Raw genomic sequence first — 25,916 nt, forward strand, 5'->3', positions numbered from 1 at the left:
GCACTTTGGGAGGCCGAGGCAGGCGGATCACGAGGTCAGGAGATCAAGACCACACTGGCTAACACAGTGAAACCCCATCTCTATTAAAAATTAGCCAGGCGTGGTGGCGGGCGCCTGTAGTCCCAACTACTCAGGAGGCTGAGGCAGGAGAATGGCGTGAACCCAGGAGATGGAGCTTGCAGTGAGTCAAGATTGCGCCATCGCACTCCAGTCTGGGCGACAGAGTGAGACTCCATCTCAAAAAAAAAAAAAACCTTCAACCTGCAAATTTTCATAGAAACCAACAAAGCTATACATCCAATACACAGTACAACTCTAATGCAGGTACTGTTATAACTGAAGTGTTTTACAGTCTTTTCTTCCTGCTTAAAGCATTTGGTGCATAAGTATCTCTAACTCCATTCCATAATAAGACAGAGATGCTTGGTCTCAAACATTTTTGTTTGAGTATTACGGTGAACATTATGCTACAACATAAATTTTAAAAGAAAAAGTACAACTGTTACCACCAACAGATGGCGTTAGTGATCACTTGTTTAGCATCAATCTGGACTTGAGACAAAATGAGCTGAGGAACAGCTTTTTGGACCTAAGCTCATATATCCATAAATTTTTGCCTCGTGCTAATAATACAGATGAATATTATTTAGGAGATGGAAGATATTTTAGAGATCTCAATTTAGGGTGCATTTCCAACCCCCAGGTCTTCTCTAATTTTAATATTTGACTCGTCTCAGGGCCCATGTCCCACCCCCGAATACCACAGAGAATCATGGCTGTAGGAATTCATTGTAAAGTGATGAGAAAGTATTCTATCTTTCAAATGTGTAAGGATAGAAGAATACGAAGGTAGGAAAAAAAGGACAAATTTGCTAACCCACTGCTTTGTTTCAATCCTGATTTTACATAAGACACCAATCCAATGCCAAGGTCATGTGATCTTGCCAAGTCCACGTAACCAATTAATGGCACAGGTAGATCTTAAATTCAAGTCTTCTGTTTGCTAATCCTCAGCACTTTCCATCAGCCCTTCTTGAATGTTTAAATGCTGTGGAAATGTGTGAGTCACCGGGGGTAAAATAACTAGTTTCTCTCCTTCATTTCTAATAAAAGTTCTTTAGTTGAATAAGATGACAAAGGAAACAGTATGTACAAAGGAACAGTGAAATCCTTTCTCATATTCAGTGGACTGCCAGTAGTTCAAGTACAGTACAGAGGGCAAATGTAAACAGAGGTGGGAAGCATCAGGAACTGAGTCTGAAGAAATAAAGGGCAATGTTTGTCACAATAATAGAAAAGCCTGGACTGTACACAATGAAAGGCAGAGTCCATATTAATGAACTATTAAATTGCATCTTACAAATTCCATTCAGAAGGATATATACAGAAACAGAAAAAGACAGAGAGAAAGACCATACTGAATTCAGAAGTCTCAACAAATGGATACCTAAGCAATGATTTCAATTACAATAGACCCTTGGTATCAGTTTATGAAGTATTTTTTCCAAGACAACTTGAAAGATTTCCAAATTGGAGAATATTACTATGGCATATAAAACATTAAAGTATAATTATTTTAAAACTCCTTCAGACCTTTAATGATTCTAAGAAGATTGAAATAATTTATACATATTCACATTACTATATAAACTGTAAAGGTGACTCATATGCACCATGAATTTAAGCCACTACGAAATGTTACATTTTACTCTTTAATTTACTCTAAATTCTTCCCTCTACAGCTATTGCTTTTTGCTTCTCTTTGATCACCAGCAGTAGGAGTAGCTGCAGGAAGACAGTGCTGGCAACAAAAGCTACTATGGCCAGGCAACATGGCTCACACCTGTATCTCAGCACTTTGGGAGAGGGAAGTGGGAGGGCCACTTGAGCCCAGGAGTTCGAGACCAGCCTAGGCAACAAAATGAGACCCCCCATCTCTACAAAAAAATAAATAAGTTAAAAATTAGCTGGGCATGGTGGTTCATGCCTATAGTTCCATAGTCCCAGCTACTTGGAAGGCTGGGGTGAGTGAGAGAATTGCTTCAGCTTGGGAGGTCAAGGCTGCAGTGGGCCAAGACTGTGCCACTGCACACCAGCCTGGGCAACAGAGTGACACCCTGTCTCAGAAAAAAAAAAAAAAATTACTACACAAATAGTAGAGATTAGCAAATCAAATTGAGATTTACCTACTAGGTAGAAGACTAGGACCAATCTGGGCTCAGTAAATTACAAACTGTCATATGCCACGCATCCTCCCTGTCATTCATGGGATGGAACAGTGAGAACCCACAATTGTAAGTGTTAATTTGTGAAAGCCAGGAATCTATTCTATTAGCAACTGACTAGGAAAAAAACCTTTTTTGCTCTAATAGTAAAGATCCCTCTGGTATTTTAAAAGTAACAATACCTATAACAACATAAATATTTGCACAGTGACTTGTAGCTTACCCACATACTTTAATTTCACCAGAAGGATTTCAAGAAATGTTCTAGTAAATTTACGACCTAGTTTTTCATCAGAACATTTTTATTAAGAACTGAGAGTACTAGGTCTCTGAAGATACACTTACTCCTTCCTGCGTAAGTTCCGGAGGCCACCCAATGACCAGAAGAAGGGAATTTCCTGTATAAGTATTGAGGTGTTACAGAGATTGAAACACAGTTCTTCATTTATTCTAATACTCCTCTAAGATAAATATTATTATTTATCAATAATGTAATCAATTTAAGAAACTGATAACCAGTTTAGGCAAGGAGGCTTAAAGAGGTTCAGAAGGTTATGGAATAGTGTTCTCTCTCAAGAAGAGCAAATAAAGCTTTCCAAGAAACCTTCCTTCCATCTTCCTCCCCACTCTGAAAAAAGGTGTCCCTATTTGTTTCATTTGCTAGAATTCCTTCATATTTACTTCTGTCTGCCAAGGAAGAGATGTCAGGAATATCTTCACAGAGAATCTGGTATCTGAGATGAGTCTTAACAAGCAGAAAATGGGCATATAGAAGGGAAATTTATGGTAAGGGCAATCCTGGCACGAGGAAATGCTATTTGCAAAGCCACAAGAATGGAAGAAATTGCCATAACGGAGGAATGTTGGTTCTTTGTAGAAAAAAGCACAAAGGTTTGGGGGGGAGGGGCATGGGGTGTGTGTGTCTGTGTGTGTGAACATGGAAGATAAATTACAAAGATAGACTCTAGCCAGCTCATGAAGCACTTACAACAGCATGGAAATAAATGTACTTTAATGTAAATCAAGATTTCCTAACTAAGAGACATGAATAAAACTTTAAGGCCATACATTGCCCAATTCCCTCAAAGTATGAAAACTGTGTACATGAACACACACAAAAATAAACTCATTTTCCTGGATCCATAGCTATTAGTGATTTTCAAAGGGACTCAGGAATAAAAAGCAGTTAAGAACCACTGTTCTGGGTGACTGGGAGTCCCTGTATAATTATAGACAGAGAAGTGTACCACAATACTTTTATTTTAGAAAGGTAGCTTAGGTAACATTTGTGGACATTTGACAAATTTGAGAACCTTAAATGCAGAAGGAGCAATAAGGAGGTTATTATCCTACTGCAGCCAAGAAATTATAAATACAAACATCAAAAAACCTAATTCCAGAGAATTTTCAAAGTAAAAGTACCTGAATTCATCAACCAGCTGCATGAAGACTGTGAGAGAGAAAAAAGCTAAGGTTGCCTTATTCTACCTCTTAAAGTTCACGTCATTCACTTATTACATACCATCATCAGTAAAAGCCATTAAACACAGCACAGCAGCTGCAAGTGATAGGGTGCCACTTTGTTTTATTTGCAATGAGCCACCACTGGAAAATTAAGCACAAAATGTCAAATATCCCAAAGAGGAAACACTGGTGGCCTAGCGCAGGGTTTGGCAAACTGGCCCACAAGCTAAATCCAGCCCCATTTTTGTAAATAAAATTTTAACAGAACACAGCCACTCATCCATTTATGTGTTGTCTATGGCTGCTTTCACACTCCAAAGGCAGAACTGAATAGCTGCAACAGAGACTTGCATGGCCTGCAAAACGTAGATTTTAATTTACTTTTTGGGCCTTTAGAGAAGGTTTGCCAACCTCTCGCCTAGAATAAAAATGGATAGATTCTACTTCAGAAAGTACTGGGTTTTTGTTTGTTTGTTTTTTTGAGACAGAGTCTCACTCTGTCACCAAGGCTGGCGTACAGTGGCGTGATACTGGCTCACTGCAACCTCAACCTCCCAGGCTCGAGAGATCCTCCCACCTCAGCCCTCCAAGTAGGTGGGACTATAGGTGTGCGCCACCATGCCTGGCTAATTTGTGTGTGTGTGTTGTTGTTGTTTTTGTAGAGATGGGGTTTTGCCACACTGCCCAGGCTGGTCTTGAACTCCTCAGCTTGGGCAACCTGCTTGCCTCAGCCTTCCAAAGTGCTGGAATTACAAGCGTGAGCCACCGCACCCAGCCAGAAAGCACTGCTTTAGTGCAACAGATGTGAGTAACATGCAACGTAAGGAACTCTCTACCTCTGTGCATGGATCAAATCCAGCCACGTAGCCATCAGCCTTCTGGAGCAGCTGTAGATAACTCTGCAATAGCAGCAAGCTACTTCTAAGATCATCATCAAACTGAATTTACAAAATCCCAAGTATTACTCCATTTAGAAAAATACTATTCTCAAAAGCAACATATTAGGGGCCAACGTTTCAAACCAATCCAAATCATTGTCCTTCCCCTATTCTTCCATTCATATCTACCTTCTCTCTCCTCAAGGTTGCCTTTTAAAACGAAAAACAAGAAAATACTAAAGATCCAAGTGTTATCAGTAAAACTGCTGAAAAACCAGGCTCACTGCAACCTCCGCCTCCTGGGTTCAAGCAATTCTCCTGCCTCAGCCTCCCGAGTAGCTGGGATTATAGGCACCCACCACTACGCCAGCTAATTTTTGTATTTTTAGTGAAGACAAGGATTCATCATGTTAGCCAGACTGGTCTCAAATTCTGGACCTCAGGTGATCCATCCACCTTGGCCTCCAAAGTGCTAGGATTATAGGCGTGAGCCACCATACCCAGCCTGCATGAATTAAAAAAAAATTTTAAAAACAGCTTTATTTGGTCCAAAAACAAAAGCTAAATTTTAGTCTATTAATTACGTGACAGACTAAATGGGTTGTTGGTGGTGTGTACCTGTGAGAGGACAGCTTGAGCCCAGGAGTTCAAGACTAGCCTAGGCAACACAGCAAGACTCCGTCCACCTCAATGTAAAAAACAAACAAACAAACAAACAAAAACCTTTATTTTTATATAGGTTACACACAATAAATTATACATGTTCAACGTACATATATAGCATACACCTATGAAAAATCAAGATAGGGAACATACTTAGTCACCCCCAAAGTGCCTGCCTTCTTTTTTTTTTTTTCTTTTTTTGAGACAGAGTCTCACTCTGTCACCCAGGTTGGAATGCAGTGGCGCGATCTTGGCTCACTGCCACCTCTGCCTCCTGTTCAAGCGATTCTCCTGCCTCAGCCTCCTGAGTAGCTAGGATTACAGGTGCCCGCCACCACAGCCAGCTAATTTTTGTATTTTTAGTAGAGATGGGGTTTCACTATGTTGGCCAGGCTGGTCTCGAACCCCTGACCTCAGGTGATCTGCCTGCCTCAGCCTCCCAAAGTGCTAGGATTACAGGCATGAGCCACCGTGCCCAGCCAGTGCCTGCCTTCTTTTGCTCTGCATAATTATTTTGAGACTCATGCCTGTTGTTGTGACTATCAATAAATAGTTAATTCCTTTATATTGCTAAATAGTATAGTTACATCACAATTTGTTTATCCATTTTTTCCAGTTTGTGACTATCATAAATAAAGCTGCTGTGAACATTAGTACACAAATCTTCTCAGTAGATACCTAGGAGTGGAACTGCTGGTAGGTGTACGTTAACTTCTTTTTTTTTTTTTGAGATGGAGTCTCACTCTGTTGCCCAGGCTGGAGTGCAGTGGTGCAATCTTGGCTCACCACAACCTCCACCTCCCAGGTTCAAGGGATTATCTTGCTTCAGCCTCCCGAGTAGCTGGGATTACAGGCATATGCCATGACGCCCAGCTAATTTTTGTATTTTTAGCAGAGACAGGGTTTCACCATGTTGGCCAGGCTGGTCTCAAACTCCTGACCTCAAGTGATCCACCTGCCTTGGCCTCCCAAAATGCTGGGAGACACTTCTGTATGTGCCCAGCCTGTATGTTAACATTTTAAGAAACAACAAAACTGTCTCCTAAAGTAGTTGTACTGTTTTACAGTCCTAAAAGCAAAGTATAGAATTCTAGTCTTTCACATCTTTGCGATCACTTGGTATGGTCAGTCTTTTAGATAGGTAGTGCTAGTTCACTGATTTTAATTCCCATTTCTTTAGTGACTATTAACATTATAATTAATGTAATATAGGCTCTCCACAGATCGTGCAGTGCCTGAGCCTCTCCGCTGGCACAGGCTCTGCTCACACCAGCTCGCTCCTGCTGTCATGCCCACCACCAACAAGCGGGAGTTCAAGGAGTTGGATGCTCAGCATCGCTGGCAGCTGCTGTACTTGATGATCACAGTTGTGTTAAACTGCAAAATGCTGAGAACGATTATATGAATGCCAGCTTAGGTGACATAGAAGAGGCACAAAGGAGTTACATCTTAACACAGGGTCCACTTCCTAACACATGCTGCCATTTCTGGCTTATGGTTTGGCAGCAGAAGACCAAAGCAGTTGTCATGCTAAACCGCATTGTGAAGAAAGAATCGGTTAAATGTGCACAGTACTGGCCAACAGATGACCAAGAGATGCTGTTTAAAGAAACAGGATTCAGTGTGAAGCTCTTGTCAGAAGATGTGAAGTCGTATTATACAGTACATCTACCACAATTAAAAAATATCAATAGTGGTGAAACCAGAACAATGTCTCACTTTCATTATACTACTTGGCCAGATTTTGGAGTCCCTCAATCACTAGCTTCATTTCTCAATTTCTTGTTTAAAGTGAGAGAATCTGGCACCTTGAACCCTGACCATGGACCTGTGGTGATCCACTGTAGTGCAGGCACTGGACGCTCCAGCACCTTCTCTCTGGTAGACACTTGTCTTGTTTTGATGGAAAAAGGAGACGATATTAACATTAAACAAGTGTTACTGAACATGAGAAAATTCCAAATGGGTCTTATCTCAGACCCCAGATCAACTGAGATTCTCATACATGGCTATAATAGAAGGAGCAAAATGTGTAAAGGGAGATTCTAGTATACAGAAACAATAGAAAGAACTTTCTAAGGAAGACTACCTCCTGCTTTTGATCATTCACCAAACAAAATAATGACTGAAAAATACAATGGGAACAGAATAGGTCTAGAAGAAGAAAAACTGACAGGTGACTGATGTACAGGACTTTCCTCTAAAATGCAGGATACAATGGAGGAGAACAATGAGAGTGTTCTACGGAAACGTATCTGAGAGGACAGAAAGGCCACCACAGCTCAGAAGGTGCAGCAGATGAAATAGAGGCTAAATGAGAATGAACGAAAAAGAAAAAGGCCAAGATTGACAGACACCTAATATTCATGACTTGAGAATATTCTGCAGCTATAAATTTGGAACCATTGATGTGCAAAGCAAGACCTGAAGCCCACTCCAGAAACTAAAGTGAGGCTCGCTAACCCTCTAGATTGCCTCACAGTTGTTCGTTTACAAAGTAAACTTGACATCCAGGGGATGAAGAGCATCCACCAGCATAAAACCTTGCAGAACCTTTAATTGGATGTTAAGTGTTTATAATGGGTGTATGAAATGTAGAAAGATGTACAAGAAATAAATTAGGAGAGATTACTTTGTATTGTACTGCCATTCCTACTGTATTTTTATACTTTTTGGCAGCATTAAATATTTTTGTTAAATAAAAAAATATATATATAATATAAGGACTAAACATCTTTTCATATACTTAGCGTATCTTCTGTGGTGAGGTACCTATCAAATATTTTGCAGATTTCAAAAAATTGGATTGTTGGTGTTTAGTTGAGAGTTCATTAGTATATATTCTAAATACAAGACCTTAATCACATATTTGATTTGCAAGTATTTTCTGACATCCTGCAGCTGGTCTTTTCATTCTCTTAAGAATTCTCTCTTCAGCCGGGTGTGGTGGCTCACACCTGTAATCCCAGCACTTTGGGAGTCTGAGGTGGGTGGATCACCTGAGGTCAGGAGTTTGAGACCAGCCTGGCCAACATAGTGAAACCCCAACTCTCCTAAAAATACAAAAATTAGCCAGGCATGGTGGCACATGCCTGTAGTCCCAGCTACTTAGGAGGCTGAGGCAGGAGAATTGCTTGAACCTGGGAGGTGAAAGTTGCAGTGAACCAAGATCACACCACTGCCTCCAGCCTGAGTGACAGAATGAATCTCAAAAAAAAAAAAAAAAAGAATTGAATTCTGTTTTGAAGAGCACATTTTCAATTTGATAAAAAATCATTTTATCAATGTGCTATTTTATGAATCATGCCTTTGGTGTTGTAACTAAAAATAATTTTGCCTGACTCGAGATAAAGATTTTGTCCTAATTTTGCCAAAAGTTTGTAATTTAAGGCTTGACCGTTTAGGTCTTTGATTCATTTTGAGCTCATTTTCCCACACAGTGCAAGATATAGACTGAAGTTCATTTGTTTGCATTTGGATATCCAATTGTGCCAGCATTATTTGTTGAACAGACTATCCTTTCTCTGCTGAACTGCCTTTGCACCTTGTCAAAATTCAGTTGTCCATTTATGTACTGGCTTACTTCTGGACTCTGTTCTATTCCATTGATCTATTTCGCCATCCTTATACAAATACAACATTGTTTTGACTACTTTAGATTTATAATAAATTGTGATATCAGATAGCATTAGACCTCCAACTTTGTTCTTCTTTTTACAAAGCTGTTTTGGCTATTCTACGTCCTTTACATTTCCACACGAATTTTAGAATCAGCTTGCCAATTTCTATACCCCCTCCCCCCTGCCAAAAAAGAAAGCCTGCTAGCATTTTGACTGGAATCACATTGATCAATTTAGGGATAATTGTCATCTTAGCAACAATGAGTCTTCTCACCCATAAACAAAGGGTATCTCCCCACCTATCTAAGTCTTCTTTACTCACTTTCTACGATGCTGTGTAGTTAACAGTATTTCATATCTGATACTATTATCAATAGTACTGGTTTTATTACATTTCAATTTCCAACTGCTCATTGCTAAATAAATGCAATTGATATTTATAGACCGACTCTGTAATCCACAGCTTTACTAAATTCACTTAGTCCCAGAAATTTTGCAAGTTCCACCAGATTTTCTACAGACAATCATGTCAACTACAAAGAAGATACTTTACTTCCTCCTTTCCAGTCTGGATGCCTTTTCTTTTTTTTTTTTTTTTTGCGATGGAGTCTCGCTCTGTCGCCCAGGTTGGAGTACAGTGGTGCGATCTCGGCTCACTGCACTCTCTGCCCTCCCAGTTTAAAGTGATCCTCCTGCCTCAGCCTCCTGAGTAGCTGGGATTACAGGCACCTGCCACCATGCCCTGCTAATTTTTTTTGTATTTTTAGTAGAGACGGGGTTTCACCATGTTGGCCAGGCTGGTCTCGAGCTCCTGACCTCAAGTGATCCACCCCTGCTCTCCAGCATCCCTAAGTGCTGGCATTACAGGCGTGAGCCACCAGACCCAGCCTATTTCCTTTTCTTGACTGTATTGGCTGCAGTGAACCTCCAGTACACTGTGAAACAGAAGTGGTGAGAGTAGCCATCTTTGTTTTGTTGCTGGTCTTAGGGAAAAAGCATTGTCTTTCACCATTAAATATGATGCTACCTACAGTTTTTTCAGAGACATCCTTCACTGGGCTGAAGAAGTTCCTTTCTAATCCTAGTTTTCTCAAAGTGACTACCCAGAATGAAGGTTAGATCATCAAATGCTTGCCTCCCCTGCCCCCAGTTTTCTGAGATGATCATATAGTTTTTCTTTTTTACTTAATGTAGTGAATTACGACGATTGCTTTTTAAATGTTAAACCAACTTTGCATTCCTGAAATAAACCCCAGTTAATTATGATGTATTTTTTAATAAACTGTTACATTCAATTTGCTAAAATATGGTTAGAACTTTTGTATGTATGCTCATGTGAGTTATTTCTGTGTAGTCTTCTTGCCTCATAATGTCTGTCTAGTTTGAGTAAGAAGGTAATGCTGAGCTCACAAAATAAGTCAGGAAGTACTTCTTCCTCTACAATTTTCTGGAAGTGTTTGTATAGAACTGGTCTTAATTCTTCCTTAAACGTTCAACAGAATTTACCTGTGAAGTCATCTGGATCTGAAGTTTATTTTGGGGTTTTTTTTTTGGTGTGGAAATATTGTAATCACAAATTCAATTTCTTTAACAGATACGGGGTTATTTCAGGTTGTATATTCTTCTTGAGTGAAGTTTGGTAGTATGTGTATGTCAAAAAATTTGTCCAATTCATCTGTTTTAAAATGTATAGACATAAAGTTATTCACTGTATTCCTGTTATCCTTTTATATCTGTAGACTCTGTAATGATGTCACTTCTGTCTTTCCTGATCTCAATCAGCACAGTTAGAGCTTTATCAATTTTATCGATGTTGCCACAGAACCAATTTTTTTAACTTAAACTAGTTCCGTGGCAACATCAATAAAATCAATTTTCATTGATTTTTGTCTAATTAGGAGAAAGTTTAAAAACAATTTCCACACTGATCTTTATCATTTCCTTTACTGTAATTGCTTTCGTTTTACATCAAAATCATTTTCATTGATTCTAATGAGTAGAAAGTTAAAAAACAATAATATCCACACTGATCTTTAGTATACCCTTTCCTGTAACTACTTTAGTTTAATCTGCTCTTCCTCTAATGCCTTAAGGTAGAAATGGAAGTGAATGATTTGAGATCTTCTTTTCTTATGTAGGCATTCAGGGCTATAAATTCTTCCTGAGTTCCACTTCAACAGTATCCCACAAATTCTTTTTTCTTTATTTATTCTGTTAAGAAACAGGGTCTCGCTCTGTTGCCCCATGTTGCTCCAAGCTACAGTGGCATAATCATAGCTCACTGGCCTCAAATTCCTGGGCTCAAGTGATTCTCCTTTCCAGTAGCTAGGACTACAGGCATGTGTCACCATGCCTGGCTAATTTTTTCAAAAAAATGTTTGTAAAGACAGGGTTTTGCTATGTTGCCTAAGCTGGCCTTGAACTCCTGGCCGTAAGTGATCCTCCCACTCCAGACTCCCAAAGTGTTGGAATTACAGGCATGGGCCACCACAACCAGCCCCACAAATTCTGATATGTTGTTTTCATTTTGATTCAGTTCAAAAGACTTTATAATTTCCCTTTTGATCTCTTCCTTGAACCATAAATTATTTAAAATTGTGTTGTTTAGTTTCCAAAGACTAGATTTTCCCCCATTTTGTTAATAGTTTCAAATTGAATTACACTGTGATCAGAGAACATACTTTGAAGGATCTCAACCCTTTTAAACTATTGAGACTTTTTTGTGGCCCAAAATATAGTCCATCATGAAAAATGTTCTGTAGACATTTGAGTAAACTGAGAATAATCTGTTATTGTTGGGTGGAGATTCTGTAAATGTTAATTAAGTAAAATTGGTTGACCGTATTGTTCAAGTCTACTATATATCCCTATGATTTTCTGTCTGCTTGTTCTATCATTTATTGAGAGAAGGGTAAGTATCCAACACAAATTGTGGATATGACAATTTCTCCCTTGAATACTATCAGTTTTTGTTTCAAGTATTTTGAAATTCTGTTATTAGGGGCATAAATGTTTAGAACTATTACATCCTCTTGATTAACTGCCCTCTTTATCATTTTGTAATGACATCCTTTATCCCTGGAAATAGTCTTTGCTTGGGTCTTGTCCAATATTAATAAAGCCACATAATGCTCTTTTGACTACTGCAAGCATGGTGTATCTTTTTCCATCCTTTACTTTTAGCCTATTTGTGTCTTAACATTTAAAGTAGGTTTCTTGCAGGCAGGAGATGGTTAACTCTTGTTTTTTTAATCCAATCTCACCATTTCTGCTGCTGCTTTTTTTTTTTTGACGGAATCTCGCTCTGTTGCCAGGCTGGAGTGCAGTGGCACGATCTCAGCTCACTGCCACCTCTGCCTCCCAGGTTTAAGCAATCTCCTGCCTCAGCCTCCTGAGTAGCTGGGACTACAGGCATGCATCACCATGCCCGGCTAATTTTTGTATTTTTGGTAGAGACAGGGTCTCAACATGTTGGCCAGGATGGTCTTGATCTCCCGACCTCATGATCCTCCCGACTCGGCCTCCCAAAGTGCTGGGATTACAGGTGTGAGCCACTGTGCCCAGCCCATTTCTGCTTCTTAAATGTGTTTACGTCTTCTAGATTTTATGTGATTATTGATATGGTTAGGTTTAAGTCTATTATATTTTGCTATTTGCTTTACATTTGTCCCATTTTTTCTCATTTTATGCCTTCTTCTGAATAAGTAAGTATAGTTTCTAATTCCATTTTATCTCCTTTGTTGGCTTCTTAGCTACAACTCATTGTTTCACAGGATTGTGTTAGAATTTATAGTATTTAACTTTAACTTACCATGGTCTTCCCTTCAGATGATATACCACTTCATGTATAGTACAGTAACTTTACCAAGTATCACATCTTGCCCACCTAAGTTTCTAGACCTGAGGTATACTACGTCTTTGTCAAAATGGGAGAGAAGCAAGTACTAGAAAAACATAAAAGAAATAGTAACAACAAACTGAGACCTCCTCCTTAGCTTCATTTAAAAAGAAAGAATTGAAAAGGAATTAGATATTTAAAAATTAAAACTCTGTAACTGGACCACCTGGGTTTGAATTCTATTTCTGCCCCTTACATATTGTATAACCCTGGGCAAGTTGGTTAGCCTCTCTGTGCCTCAATTTCTACATCTTTACAATGAAAGTAACAGAAACGTCCAAAGAGTTAATACAGGTAAAATGCTTAGAACACCAAGCATCTATTAAATGCTCAATGTATTATTATTCACACTGTATAAGACAATATTTTCTAACTCCCTATACCTTATCTTGTTTACACAGCCCCCACACAAGGTTACTCTGCTCCAAGTGAATCAGCAAGGAGATTAACTATAGTTAGACTCTTAGTTGCAAAAAAATCAAATTACCTCAAATATCATTACATATATGATACTATTTATTGAACATTTGTTATACGCTTAGCACTGTTCTAAGCTTTCCATGTGTCATTCTCACTTAATCCTCACGTCAACCCAGTGAGAAAAAGTATTGTTACGATGCTCATTTTACAGATGAGAAATGAGACAGAGTTTAAGCGATTTGCCCAAGGTCGCAGGGGCTGGTAAAAAAGCCAGAATTCTAATGTCAAATGTCTGACACCAAAGCCTACAATCTTTCCTGTGGGTGGGGAGGAATGAATGTAGTCTCAAGAAGGGCAGGAGCCACAGAAGTACTAAAGGAAGAACACTATCTACAGTGCCAGAAACTAGAATCTTTTTTTTTTAATTATTATTATTATTATTATACTTTAGGTTTTATGGTACACGTGCGTAATGTGCAGGTAAGTTACATATGTATACATGTGCCATGTTGGTGCGCTGCACCCACTAACTCGCCATCTAGCATTAGGTGTATCTCCCAATGCTATCCCTCCCCACTCCCCCCACCCCACAACAGTCCCCGAAGTGTGATGTTCCCCTTCCTGTGTCCATGTGTTCTCAATGTTCAATTCCCACCTATGAGTGAGAATATGCGGTGTTTGGTTTTTTGTTCTTGCGATAGTTTACTGAGAATGATGATTTCCAATTTCATCCATGTCCCTACAAAGGACATGAACTCATCATTTTTTATGGCTGCATAGTATTCCATGGTGTAGAATCTTCACTCTTATGTTCTGTACCTCTCTCTCAAACCACATGGTTTCTCTCAGAATTTTGTACTTCTCTCAGCACACATGCCCTACTCTTTTATAGTTACCAAATGGCTTCCTCATCTCCTTTATCATTTCTGTAAATCATAGCTTCTGCTTACATCTCCTTTCCATTCCCTTAAACTTTAGTTTTACAGGACTCTACACCAACACATCTTTGTCCCTTCAGCTCCCATAGTTCAATGGTAAATTAACTCCATGTTTTCTATAACTGACTACATAAATTTTCCCAGGTGGTTGATGGATTAGCAGCCCTTAGGTCAAATGCCCACTGCTGGACCAATCCCCTGCAATACAGTTTTATATGGTTAAAAAAAATAGCTATTGAGGTCTGTTCTTCTGCAATGTACTGTAGAAAAAGCCGATTTACTCCAAAGGAACTGTGGGCAAGCCAGAATTATAAATGACATATCTAGGATACTGACTCAGATAAATCACTACTACCCTGGGACTCAAAAGTCTTGCCAGGATTTCTAATCTACTTAGTTATAGTAGTTAAGTAGTTATAAATACAAATTTCGGTTGTTACTAAGGGGATCATATAATTTACAGCATCACATAAGACATGAAATACAGGTCCAGTGATTATTAAGTCAAAGGTTGCCATACTCCATTCAAGAGTACCACAACTGAGGAGGAAAACCCACTGTCATCTATTATTTCAAATACTGTTCAGAGTCAGAAGTAGTATCAATGACCCTATTCATCCTTATAGCTTTAGGCCATATTGGAATGAAGCAGATGAGGTGGCTAGGTTTGTTGACTTGATTCCTACAGCCAATTCAGCTGTCCAAACTGTTTAGATAAACAAGTGCAGCACAGATGGCTTCATTAGTACTGCTTGTTCCCTTAAGTCCAAACCTTCAAAGTGGTTATCTTTAAAAACCTTTTGGCAATGAGTTCTATCTGTCACCTTTTGGATCTCTTGAAGAAAGGAAATAGAGTGACACGCTAAGTTAGTGAATAACAATATGTACTATCATTTCAATTCTAATTTCCCCTGCTTCATTTCTAAGGGCTGAACATTTAGTCCCACCTCATCAAATGTACTGTATTTCCCACCACATCTCAAACAAACCCTTCAATCCAAATCGTGCCAACAAAACCTAGTTCTTTTTGCCACATCTTGAGTCACGCTGTTTCAACAATCAGTATGTTCTTTCCACCTAAATGAAACACATTCCTTAAGGACCACTCCTGTCCTCACTGAGCCTCTTCTGTGAACTGCTAATGCTCTTCAATCTCACACAAAACAACATATTGTTTTATGTTGTTTACTGTGGTTTCACATATTAAGACTGTCTCTCACCAAGAAGACATGAACAACAATACTTTTAACACTCTCAAGTACTGTGCTTACAAGAAAACATTTAAAAACACCAGTGGCCAAAACAGGCAAGTCAGAAGCAGAGGTTCTTATCCATAAGATATCCTCAAAATGTTTCTCTTTAAGTAGACTTATTCCTGTCCCTCTAGCTTTAAGAGATAGGATCTAAACTACACAAACATACAAAAATATATCAGCATATCAAAATTGCAAAAAAAAGAGAAAAAACTTACTAATCACCCACCTACAAACCCCTAAACTATCTATAAAGATTTCAGCACATACACAAAAGTGTAGCTTAAGAAAAGCAACAGAAAACATACAGATTTGTCATGTAAGCTAATTCCAGAAGGCAAAAAAATGTTCTAGACAAATCCTGGAAATCTAAATCAGGATTGGAAGAGGTATAACGAATAATTTACTCCAGTAACCCTAGAGATCTAGAATAACCACAGATGCAACAGAATCTGGGCTATAATTACACTTGATCTTCAAAATTCTGAAAGAAAGAGTAAAAGAAATCCTTACAATGATCCTATGAGAAGGCACTATTATACCCAATTACAAATAAAAAAGCTGAATGTTAAACAAATTAAGTAACTTGCCCAGATTCATACAGACTTTCATCAAAGAATTATAACCATTGTCTATCCTTAAAAAATTTATTTAATTTTAACTTAGTAAATTATATGGCTGATCCCAAAAACATGTAGATACTTATTAGAAATTTAAGGAAACATAAAATTGAAATTTAGTTTTGACATTCACATTCCTTTCAATGCAAATTTAAGATATACATCTATTAGCCGACGGCAGTGGCTCACACCTGTAATCCTAGCACTTTGGGAGGCCAAGGCGGGTGGACTGCCTAAGCTCAGGAGTTCGAGACCAGCCTGGGCAACATGGTGAAACCCTGTCTCTACTAAAACACAAAAAATTAGCCCGGCATGGTGGCATGTGCCTGTAATCCCAGCCACTTGGGAGGCTGAGACAGGAGAATACCTTGAACCTGGGAGGTGGATGTTGCAGTGAGCCAAGATCATGCCACTGCACTCTAACCTGGGCGGCAGAGTGAGACTCTATCTCAAAAAAAAAAAGAAAGATATCCATCTACTAGAAAATAAAACTGATAATTTTTGACTAGACCTAACCAAAATCTATAGCCATATTGTTTTCCTAGCCAGTACATTTGAGCATATCACTACTTGTTCGAAAATCATTATTGTGGCCAAGCGTGGTGGCTCACTCTAGTAATCCCAGCACTCTGGGAGGCTGAGGCAAGAGGATCACTTGAGCCCAGGAGTTTGAAACAAGCCTAGGCAACAAAGTAGAGACTATGTCTCTACAAAACACAAAAAAATTAGCCAGGTGTGGTGGTGTGCACCCATAGTCCCAGCTACTTGGGAGGCTGAGGCAGGAGGATCACTTAAGCCTGGGAGGTCAAGGCTGCAGTGAGCTGTGATCATGCCACTGGAATCCAGTCTGGGTGAGAGAGTGAGACCCTATCTCAAAAGGAAAAAAAATCATTAATGTCATATAACTTTTTGACAATTGTTTAACCATTTGGGGAAAAAGACAAAAATTAGATCTTACATTAAAATAAGATGAATTAAAAATGAAAAAATTTAAGCCATAAAAATACTAGAAGTAAACATAAGTGAATTTTAAAATATATTTTGACATAGGAAAGGCTTTCTAGGACTCACAGTAGAAACAGAAACAAAAGAAGAGACTGATCATCTGATTAAAGGTGGTGCTGGCCGGGTGTGGTGGCTCACGCCTGTAATCCCAGCACTTTGAGAGGCCGAGGTGGGTGGATCACATGAGGTCAGGAGTTCAAGACCAGCCTGGCCAAGATGGTGAAACCCCGTCTCTACTAAAAATACAAAAAAATTAGCCAGGCGTGGTGGCAGGCGCCTGCAATCCCAGCTACTCGGGAGGCTGAGGCAGAGAATTGCTTGAACCTGGGAGGCAGAGGTTGCAGTGAGCTGAGATCGTGCCACCGGCACTTCAGCCTGGGCGACACAGCAAGACTTCGTCTCAAAAAGAAAAAAGGTGCAAGGCAGTGAAATACATGTATTTCATCAATTCTTAGATGTGCATTTTCTTACCTTTTAAAATCTCTGAAATTAGGATGCCTCTTAAATTCGAATGCCATATTCTTATTTTTAGATGTACATAAATAGTGCATCTTGCAACTGAAGCCATTTTAGATTCAATGAAATACAGTAAGTTGGGTAACAAAAGATAAAACAGGGAAAAGTAAAACAAGAGACAGATAATATTTTTAATACATAAAGACTTCTTACACATTAATGTGAACTAGTAGGGTGCTTCAACTGCATTGGTTAATTTCTTAAGTTACGGATTAACTGTATTATTCTTCATATGCTTTTTGTTTTGTTTTTTAAGACAGGGGTCTCCTTCTGTTGCCCAGGCTGGAGCGCGAGTGCAGTGGCTCCATCATGGCCACTGCAGCCTTGACCTCCCGGACTCCAATTCTCCAGCCTCAGCCTCCTGAGTAGCTGGGACAACAGGCACACACCACCATGCCTGGCTAATTTTCTGCATTTTTTTGTAGAGACAGAGTTTCACCACATTGCCCAGGCTGGGTCTTAAACTCCTGGGCTCAAGCAATCCGCCCACCTTGGCCTCCCAAAGTGCTGAGATTACAGGTGTGAGCCACCGTGCCTGACTCTATACACTTTTTTGTATAACTATTTCATTAAAAGACTTAAAAGATTGAGCAAAAAGAATGGGTAGGATGTGAAGAGAAAATTGGAGAAAGTAGTATAATATCACACATATGAAAACAGTACTTTCACTGAAAATGTTTAAAATGCAAATTAAGGCTGGGTTTAGTGGCTCACATCCTTAATCCGAGGACTTTTGGGAGGCCGAGGTGGCTGGATCACTTGAGGTCAGGAGTTCAAGACCAGCCTGGCCAATATAGTGAAGCTCCGACTCTACTGAAAATACAAAAATTAGCCAGGCATGCTGTTGGGCACCTGTTATCCCAGCTACCTGAGAAGCTGAGGCAGGAGAACCTTGAACCCAGGAGGCGGAGGCTGCAGTGAGCCGAGATCACCACTGCACTCCAGGCTGGGCGACAGAGTGAGACTCTGTCTCAAAAAAAAACAAAAACAAAAATCACAAATTAAAACAATTAGAGAGCACTTATTACATAACACATCAACATATATACATTTTTAAAGCTAACTGCCAAGTGATTAAGGGCATAGAGAAACAAACATGTACACCATAAGCGAGTATGCAAACATACTTAACCTCCAAATAACTCCCTTTTTAGGAATTCATCAAAAGGAAATTTTATAAGTACAGGAAGAACAATAAAAAAAGATGTTAACTCTATCACTGTTATACTATCTAAAAGAAACAACCTAAATGCTCAAGAGTTTAAATGATGATACATTCACACAATACAATGCTACCATTAAAAATGATAGTAGAAACTATCTTTGAATGCAATACAATTAACTCCAGAAGTATACAAATACTTTCAAATAAGTACAAGAATTTTTTTGCTTATTTTTATTTTTTATGGTTTCATTTGTTTTACTTTTGAGATATACAAACATAATGTACATATCTAAGGTATTCTGTGTGATGAATTTTACAATGTAGACATCCATGTAACCACCAATCAAATATGGTGAAACCCTGTCTCTACTAAAAAAAAAAAAAAAAAAAATACAAAAATTAGCTGGGCATGGTGGCACGTACGTGCAATCCCAGCTACTCGGGAGGCTGAGGCAGGAGAACTGCTTGAACCAGGACCTGGGAGGCAGGGGTTGCAGCGAGCTGAGATCACACCACTGCACTCCAGCCTGGGCTACAGTATCAAAAAAGAAAAAGAAAACATAGTCATTTCCAGCACTCTAGAAGGTCCCTCTTTGTTGTTCCTCTTACCTTTCTAGCCCCAACTCCTAAACACCATGCTCATGCTTCTATCACCATACCTGAGTTTGACCTTGTCCTAAACTTTATGTAAATGAAGTCATGGAGTATGACTTCATGGAGTACGTACTCCTTTGTGTCTGGTTTCTTTTGCTCACCATTTTATCTGTGATAGTCACCCATGTTTGCTGAGTATAGCCATAGTTCATTCTTTTCCAGTACTGTACAGTGTTACACTATAAGGCTATACCACAAATTATTAATCCCCTTTTTCTGTTGTTGTTGACAGACATTTGGGTTGTTTCCAGCTGGGAGTGATTACGAAGCTGCTATGGACATGCCCTGTTTGCTATGGTTTTTGCGGTTTCATAACTTATTTTTATTTTATTGCCTCTTAATTTCATTTTAACTACTTCTATTAAGAAAATAAAAAGGATCAAACAACCAGAAAATAATAAAGAAAAAAAGATCTGCTATCCAACCACACAGACAACTACTCAACATTTTTAACATTTATAGTTCACATAACTGAGATCTTGCTATGCATGCTATTTTTTTCTAAATCAACTCCTTCTTTTAGTTATTTTTTTCCCTTCTTTCTCTCCTCTCCCTATTTTAGACCAACAAGAAAACGAACATTTACATTTAGTGTACAACATTTTCCACCTTACAAAATCATCAAAACACATATAGACATAAAGGTTTCGGAGTTGTTTGCTTCATACAAATACTTGGTATATCCCTCTGCATCTTGCTCTTCACAAATATTATGGCAACACTGTCACATCACTGATTATTTTTCCTATCTTTAACAGCTTTACTGAGATAAAATTCACATACCATACAATTCACCCATTTAAAATGTACAAGTCAATGGTTTATAGCATATTCACAGAGGTACAACCATCAACACAGTCAATTTTAGAACATTTTTATCATCTCAGAAAGAAATCCATACCCTTTAGTTACCACCCCCTTACCCCTGCTACTGGCCTAAGCCACTAATCTGTTTTCTACCTCTATCTGCTGTTCTAGGAGAGGAACTGCTGGGTCATATGGTAACACTACGTTAAATTATTTGAAGAAGTGCCACATGGTCTTCCAAAGAAGCTACATCCATTTACATTCCCACGAGTGTATGAGGATCCCAACTTCTTAACATCCTTGCCTACACTTATTATCTAACTTTTTCATTCAAGTCATCCTAGTGGTGTGAAGTGGTATCTCGCTGTGGTTTTGATTTCATTTTCCTGATAGCTAATAATGTCGAGCATGTTTTCATGTGCTTATTGGCCACTTGTTTATCTTTGAGAAATTTCTATTCCGCTCCTTTGCGTGTTTTTAAATTGAGTTGTCTTTTTATTATTGAGTTATAGGAGTGTTTATACATTCTGACTACAGGTTTCTTGTTAGATATGACTTGCAAATATTTTCTCCAATTCTGTGTATTGTCTTTTCACATTCTTGATGGCATCCTTTGAAGCACAAAAAATTTAATTTTCAAGTTCAATTTACCTCTTTGCTTGTTTTGTTGCTCCTGCTTTTGGTGTCATATATAAGAATCCTTTACCTATTCCAAGGTCATAAAGATTTACCCCTATGTTTTCTTCTAATGTACATGTCCCTCTGATGCACATATATACTGATTTCTATCAGGTCTATGCCCAGACATGAAACTGGTGGATCACAGAGCATATACAGATACAGTTTTAGGCAAATGCTGCCAAAGAATTTTCCAAAGCGGCTGTACCAATTTTCAAACCCACTTGAAATGTGTAAGAGTTCCAAATGCTCTACATTCTTGTCAACACTTTGTATTTCAGATTTTTTAACTAACACCATTCTGGTGGGTATGTAGTTGCATCACATTATAGTTTTAATTTGCAGTTTTCTAAAAATTATGTATCAGTACTTTTTAACCTTGGCCATCTGAACAATTCATTTTCTAAATGCCTGTTCTAGTCTTTTGACCGTTTGTTTTAAAACTGGGTTGCCTGAATTCTTTTGTATTGGTTTGCATACTTTTAAATATACTCTATATGTAAGTCCTTTGACAGACGTAAGTATTGCAAACACCTTTTCCAGTGTGTTACTTGCCTTTTTCTTCTCTTAATAGTATTGTTTAATGAATAGATGTTCTTATTTAATGAAATACAGCCTTTTCTTTTCTGGTTAGTACTTTTTGCATCCTGGTTTTAAAAAGCCTTTGCCTCCAACAGGGTCATACAGATATTTTTCCATGTTTTGTTTTAGAAACTTTCATATTAAATCTATAGTTCCTTCAAGGAACGAAGAATCCCTATGTTACAGAATTATTTCTGATAATGGGAGAAAAAAAAAGAAAGCTTCACAACTGATTTCATGAAGTCAGCGAAACTTTGAATTCAAAATACACCCATGTAAACCTCACTGATAAATGTAGATCTTAAAGAACTCTAAGACACCGACCGGCAAGTCAAATTCAGCAGTGTGGGTGAAAAAATGCACCACAGCTAAATAGGGTTTAACTCAGGAATGCAAAGATGGTTCAACAGGAGATAATCTATTAATGTAATACATCCTATTAACAGATTAATGGAAAAGATGATCATCTCTACCTGCAAAGAAAAAGCACTTGATGAATTCAACATTTTATGTGTTTTAAAAAAAAAAACCTCTTAGAAAACTAGTATGACAAAGCATTTCTTAATCATTTCTACCAAAAGTCTTAAGTTATTTATCAAAACCAATAGTAAGGCATTATAATTAATGATGAAATATTAAAGGTACTCCTATTAAAATCAGGAACATGGCCGAGTGCGGTGGCTCACGCCTGTAATCCCAGCACTTTGAGAGGCCAAGACGGGCGGATCACGAGGTCAGGAGATCTGAGACCACCCTGGCTAACATGGTGAAACCCTGTCTCTACTAAAAAAACAAAAAATTAGCCGGACGTGGTTGCACTCGACTGTAGTCCCAGCTACTTGGGAGGCTGAGGGAGGAGAACCACCTGAACCCAGGAGACGGACGTTGCAGTGAGCCGAGATTGCGCCACTGCACTCCAGCCTAGGCGACAGAGTGAGACTCTGTCTCAAAAAATAAAATAAATAAATAAATAAAATAAATAAATCAGGAACATAAAATTCAGAACCATGTATCTCAAGTGAGCCCTTACTGCTGCCTGGCAATCATACTCTCCCTCTTCTATTCACTTCTTTACTCTTTGACAAGTGACTATGTCATGTATTATTCCTTCTCAAACCTCTAATACATATTCCCATTCTTCCTTACTCTCAGATGATGAGCTTGGCCTCTATACACAAAGGTAAATTGAAACACTCATGACAACGTTCTCAAGCTATCACCATCATGTGTCTATCCATATACTTTGTCTTCTCTCCTATTTCTATAGTAACTCTCCCTACTCCTGGTGAAGCAAAGGCTAATCCTTCTGCTTGTATAAGATCAGGTGTCAGCAAACCACAGTCCCACACTGCTTATGCTTGCTTTCATTTGACAACAGCAAAGCTGAGTAGCAGTAATGGATTGTATTGCCCAAAATGCCTAAAATACTACCTAACCTTCAAAGAAAAAGTCTGCTGACCTCTAAACTAGATCATATCTCCTCTCCATATAATCATGGACACTGCCGGTTGAAAGCGCCCACTAAATTCAGTGTAGAAGAAATAAAGTAAAATCCATACAAGATACATAAAATATCAGGGATATAGCAGATATACTGAAGACAAAAGATCTTAGGGCCAGGTCACATATGAAGGATGAAGATTTTGAATGCATAAGACTTTTTAACAACCACCTCAAACTAGAAAATCAGGCCAGGCACAGTGGCTCACACCTGTAATCCCAGCACTCTGAGAGGCCGAGGTAGGCAGATCACTTGAGGTCAGGAGTTTGAGACTAGTCTGACCAACATAGTGAAACGCCATCTCTACTAAAAATACAAAAATTAGCCGGCTGTGGTGGCGCATGCTTGTAATCCCAGCTACTTAGGAGGCTGAGCCAGGAGGATCACTTGAACCCAGGAGGTGGAGGGTGCACTGAGCCAAGATCACATCACTGCTCTCCAGCCTGGGGGACAGAGGAGACTCTGCCTCAAAAAAAAAAAAAACAAAAAAAAACCAAAAAAAAACAAAAACAACTAGAAAAGTATAATGATCTGTTAAATTTGAAGAGAAAATGATTTTTACCTTGGAATTCTATACCTATCCCTGCCATATTATCAACCAGGTGTCAAGGTAGAAGGAAAATATTTTCAGCAATACACACATCTCAAAAATTTCACCTCTTCATATACTCTTACCTAAAGTTACCAAAGGATGCATTTCACCAAAACAAAGGAGTAAATCAAGAAAGTGGAGGATATGGATCCAGAGATCACAGGCTCCAACACAGGAAAACGGCAAAAAGAATTCTCAGAATCAGTCAGGCGCAGTGGCTCACGCCTGTAATTCCAGCACTCTGGGAGGCCGAGGTGGGCGAATCACTTGAGGTCGGGAGTTCAAGACCAGCCTGACCAACATGGAGAAACCCCGTCTCTCCTAAAAATACAAAATTAGCTGGGTGTGGTGGCAGCGCATGCCTGTAATCCCAGCTACTCGGGAGGCTGAGGCAGGAGAATCGCTTAAACCCGGGAAGCAGAGGTTGTGGTGAGCCGAGATCACGCCATTGCACTCCAGCCTGGGCAACAAGAGCAAAACTCTTGTCTCAAAAAAAACACAAAAAACAGAATTCTCAGAATCATGATGAAGGGAAGTCACATTTATAGCTACGCAGCATAAGTGGAGGGCAAAAATGCAGATTTGAGCAAGAAGATAGAGAGCTCAAGAAGAATTTTCATTTTTTTTTAAAAAACTGAATGGTCAATCAATTACCTGATGTTTGATGATATTGGGACAGTTTGTAGAAAAAAAAATTAGAGACAAATAGGAAACTAAGAAATAAAAAGAAATCAACTCCAAGAAATATAATCATAGTACACTGTAAGGTTCCACTGTAAACATATTCACAAAGTCATAATAATGTAAACAACGAATGCTGATTTAATCAAAAGCATGACTACATTGGGAAGACACTGGGAAAGAAATTTCAAGGTGGCATAAGAATCCTAAAGCATAGACTCATCTACCACAGAGGAAAGCCAATAGATAACATCTAAAATTGAAAAACAAGAAAACTGAAAAACAGGGCCAGGCGTGGTGGCTCACACCTGTAATCCCAGCACTTAGGGAGGCCAGGGAGAACGGGTGGATCACTTGAGGTCAGGAGTTTGCAGCCTGGCCAACATGGTGAAACCCCATCTCTACTAAAAATACAAAAATTAGCCAGGCATGGTGGCACACGCCTGTAACCCCAGCTACCTGGGAAGCTGAGGCAGGAGAATCAGTTGAACCCAAGAGGTGGAGGCTGCAATGAGCCACGATCGCGCCACTTCACTTCAGCCTGGGCAACAGAGCAATACTCCGTCTCAAAAAACAAATAAATAAATAATAAAATTGAAAAACAAACAGTAAAATATACAATTTTTAAATATGTAAATAAAGAGAAGAAACACCTATGGTTGCTCTGAGAGCAGGACACAGGAGGGAAAGTCATAAAGAGATGAGGCAGACGACCGGAGTTTTAATTACAGGTTATCTGAGTACCCGGCTTAGGGCCAGAAAAATTCAGATTTCAAATTTTGTTGAATTTCAGATTTTGTCAGATTTTGGAAGACTTACATTGCCAGTTGGGCATCCCAAATCCAAATATTTAAAATTCAAAATGCTCCAATGGACATTTTCTTTGAGAGTCATGCTGGCACTCAAAAATTTAATATTTTGGAGCATTTTGGATTTCAGATTTTCAGATTTGGGATGCTCAACCTGTTTAACCCTTGTAGTACAATTTTCTTTTTAACTGCACAGCTGTATAAATCAAATATTAATTTTTTTTAAAAAAAGGAACAAATCCAGTGGTCCTTTGATCACTTAATAACAATTAACACCCCACAAATATCTGAGCATCACTATGTGTCAGATACTTTTCTAGGTGCTAGGAAGAGAACAGTGGACAAAATAAGCCCTTGCCCTCATGAAGCTTACAATCAGAGAGGGAGGCAGATAATAAACTAATGTATGTTTTAATGTCAGATAAAGCAATGATGTAAAAATAAATAAATAAAGCAAAGCAAAGGCACAGAGTATGATGGGGGATGCTATTTAATAGGGTTTTCAGAAAACACTTCTGCCAGAACAACAAAAGGAAATCAAACTGAAGAAAATCTGTTCTGAAAAAAAAAAGTCATGTAAGTGAAATAACAGAAAACTATCAATTAAATTCAAGATGAGAGATTCAAGTCTTTCACACTCCAAAGCAATGTATTATTCAAAAGCCAGTACCAAAAGTTTCTCTGTAATGAAATAAACTGCCAAGCCTCCTCAAGCTAAGTCACATGAACACTGCTATATCCATATAACCTTATGTATATAAAGATCCTTCCCATATCCCTAACTAGCTACTTAGTAAAGTGACTATGTAAATTTATATTCAGACTTTTTTCTTTCCATAGAATAGGTAAATGTAACACATTTTAAATTCCAGTGTTTTATTTCTATTATGTAGTTAAAAGTTTTCCTAAATCAAAAGCTCAAGACATTAAACCAAAAAAGACTCCAG

The 25,916-nt window shown here is 38.7% G+C and overlaps 1 protein-coding gene and 1 pseudogene across 2 annotated transcripts in view; one reads left to right on the plus strand and one right to left on the minus strand.

Annotated features, from left to right (window-relative positions):
- Nucleotides 1-25,916, minus strand: part of RALGPS2 (Ral GEF with PH domain and SH3 binding motif 2) — a 195,825-nt gene that overhangs the window by 166,130 nt on the left and 3,779 nt on the right. The gene's annotated exons all lie outside the window — the stretch shown is intronic.
- Nucleotides 6,519-7,680, plus strand: LOC129018377 (tyrosine-protein phosphatase non-receptor type 2-like; annotated as a pseudogene).

This window comes from Pongo pygmaeus, chromosome 1, assembly GCF_028885625.2.
Source record: "Pongo pygmaeus isolate AG05252 chromosome 1, NHGRI_mPonPyg2-v2.0_pri, whole genome shotgun sequence".
In the NCBI taxonomy this organism is placed as follows: Eukaryota; Metazoa; Chordata; class Mammalia; order Primates; family Hominidae; genus Pongo; species Pongo pygmaeus.